Source organism: Schistocerca piceifrons, chromosome 2, assembly GCF_021461385.2.
Source record: "Schistocerca piceifrons isolate TAMUIC-IGC-003096 chromosome 2, iqSchPice1.1, whole genome shotgun sequence".
Lineage (NCBI taxonomy): Eukaryota > Metazoa > Arthropoda > Insecta > Orthoptera > Acrididae > Schistocerca > Schistocerca piceifrons.
This window is the reverse complement of record NC_060139.1, coordinates 102,794,801-102,798,071: the sequence shown is the minus strand read 5'-3', so window position 1 is coordinate 102,798,071 and position 3,271 is coordinate 102,794,801. Positions and strand designations below refer to the sequence as shown.

The window sequence follows — 3,271 nt, the reverse complement described above, 5'->3', positions numbered from 1 at the left end:
GGGATGCCACCCAGTCGTCGTCGCGTGATCGATAGGACTTGTGCCTTGACACGATGAACTTCCGCATGATGTTCTGCAGACGGCACCTGGAGGGACAGCTCACGAAGCATGGTGTAATAATAATCAAGAGTGTCTCTTTGCCATCTCGTCTTATCCCGACCATACTGTATGAGAGTTCTTCTTATTGCCGGCTTAGTACACTCGAGCCACCATTGAAGCACGGAGGTATATGTTGGTAGACGGCGTTGACATGTGGCCCATACCTCCTCGACTCTCTGACGACATTCGGGGTCCGCCAAAAGGGACGAATTGAGCTTCCATGTCCCGCGGCTTCTCCACACACTTTGCCTAGGGAGTGACATGGTACAAATGTAAGCCAGATGATCAGTAAATGCCGCAGGCCATCGTTCCGCGTCGACCACCTTATCCTGTAGGCCAACCGAAACATATATTCGATCGATTCTGCTCGCCGAGTGACTGGTAAAATAAGTATATCCCTCACGGTTCCTATGAATCATGTCCCAGGTGTCGCTTAACTCCAGATCCCGGCATAGCACATGCAATTCACGACAGGTATTGTAATGTGGTGTCTGGTCTTTTTGGGCTAAAACACAATTGAAGTCACCACCTATAATGAAATGATCGAATCTGCCGGTAAATAAGGGCACAATCTCTTCCGAATAAAATCTCGCACGCGCCCGTCTGTTGTCTGTGCCGGAAGGGGCATAAACATTGAGAATGCGAATTCCATTAACAGTTATCGCCAGTCCTCGTGCCGAAGGTAGATATGCCAGGTCTCGGACCGGAATCCCGTCCCGGACCAATATCGCCGTTCCACTGTCGTTGTTCGAGTGCGGCGAGGTGTAGGAGATGTATCCATGTACTTCCTGGAACTCAGGAATGTAAATTTCCTGCACCATCAGTATATCCACATCCGACGCGTATATCATGTCCCTAAACAACTGCTGTTTCACGGGCGATCTAATGGTATTTATATTCACTGTCCCTATTCTGTATGCCTGGGGTCGAGTAGCTGTCATCTCCACATGATGTTAAAATGACAAAGTTTCACCGTGTCGATAGTCCCTTTGCACATCCGCCGAGGGTCGCCCGAGGAACGTGTCCCTGCGGCATTAGGTTTCTTGAGATGCGGACGGATGCAAGGTCACACCAATAGAATGGTCCGCATCAGTGATGTCGTCTTCCTGCTCATACCAGCTGATACTATTGGTGTGCTCCAAATTTTCCTGTGCGGCATTGATGTGTGACATTTGTTGTTCTTTTGCAGCTGTAGACTCCACCGCCGAAGGGGTAGCAGGCCCCTGAGCGGATGCGTCGTCTGAACGATATGACATCATTTCACTGTCCGAATTCATATGATCTGCGACATCCGAAGCTTGTGGTTCCATGTCAGACAGGTCCATAGTGTTAGACTCGTCTGGGCTCCCTAGAAGAGAAGGGAGCGTCTCCGCAGAGTTTAGTCGGCGCTTCTTGCGCCGCTTTGGCGAGCGTTGTTTGCGGGCCCTAACCTCGGCCTCCGGTGTTGGCGCATCTTGCATCTCCTGCGTTCCCGCCGCCGCCACAATGCCCTGGGGCCGTTCCACTTCAGCTTCCATGCCTACTGGGATGCTGTCATCCTCTTTCTGCGCCACCTGTAGTGTCTGAGATTGGAGGTTGGTCGGAGCCATTCCTTCTTCAGTGGTGTCCGAAGGCGCCTCAATCAACTGCGGCGTCGGTTCGATGGTGCGCTCCGACCGCGACGTCACCTCCCCGCGAAGTGCCGTCACGTAAGTCATCGGCAGTGACGTTGGTATAGTCGGATTCTGGAAGTCTCCGCTGGGGAGTTGCACGAGTCTCCTCTGCATACACGCTGATCGAAGATGTCCTTCACCACCACACCCGGAGCATGTCCGGGGCTGTCCATCATAGATGACAATAGCTCTACAGCCGCCGATGTTTATGTACGATGGCACATGTTTCGTAAGGGCAATTCGCACCTGTCGGACACCATTGAGCACTGGATACGTGCTAAAACTTGCCCAGCGTTCGGCCGTATGACTAAGAACTCTGCCATATGGCTGGAGTGATTCAGTGACCAGTGATTCGGGTACCTCGAAAGGCAGCTCGAAGATTCGAATCGTACGCACGCCCAGGCCTGAATGAGCGACTAAAACTTCGCCAATATGACCATCGGAGTGTCGGAACTGGAATCCTCGTTTGGCGGCTTCAATGATCCTATCGCATGCTGCGTCGTCAATCATCTTTACGTAAAGAGTGCTGCTCACGATTGATAAATGAATTCCAATAATCTCCGTGTAATTAAGATGCACTTCGTCCCTCAAGAAACGTTCGATTTCGAAAGCCTTCGGTCTTGCATACTCGTTACAGAACGTGAACTGTATCGTGGTTTTTCGGAAATTGTGTGCCATTGCGTTCGATTCAAACAGTAACACACGCGAGTGACGACGGTGTAAACACCGCTTCTTCCGCGACCGTTCACAGCCGAGACGTAAACAAGTCCGAGCTGCTCCGCGGCGAAAGGCGGACTGCAGAGGTCGAAGATCGGAAAAGAAACAATAGATGATTCAATGATGACTAACTGAAACCCTCAGCTGCCGGTAGGTGTTGTTGATATACCTCGATGTGGACAGTTGAAAATGTGTGCCCCGACCGGGACTCGAACCCGGGATCGCCTGCTTACATGGCAGACGCTCTATCCATCTGAGCCACCGAGGACATAGATGAATAGTGCGTAGAATTGTGGACAGTTGGGAATGTGAGTCTCACGGGAAGCGTGCAAGGGATGAGTCCCTGCAGTCGCACTATTCATCTGTGTCCTCGGTGGCTCGGGGCACACATTTTCAACTGTCCACATCGAGGTATATCAACAACACCTATCGGCAGCTGAGGGTTTCAGTTAGTCATCATTTATTCCAGGGAAAAGCTGCACGGTCATCAACAGTATTCTGTTCTTTCAAGAACAGTTACTGTCTTCATATACATAAAAAGGTGATTCATTTGCAACACGTGGTGAACAACATGAATACAGCTACAATGTTACAACAGATGCTCGAATTTTACACCATCAGACGCCACAAATGACTCACAACGGCGGAATATTGAGTGCCAGACACGCTCGAACACTTCGGGAGTTTCTTTGATTGTAGCAGCTACGGAGACGATTCTTGCGATGAGATCCATTTCAGACTCCACATGATCGTGAAACACGAGAGATTTCACGGCTCCACACAGAAAGAAATCACGGCCCAAT

At 50.6% G+C, this 3,271-nt stretch overlaps 1 non-coding gene across 1 annotated transcript; it reads right to left on the bottom strand.

Annotated features, from left to right (window-relative positions):
* Positions 1 to 2,662: 2,662 nt before the first annotated feature.
* On the bottom strand, positions 2,663 to 2,736 carry Trnat-ugu. Its single transcript has one exon. It is a non-coding gene; the product is annotated as a tRNA-Thr (tRNA).
* Positions 2,737 to 3,271: the final 535 nt, after the last annotated feature.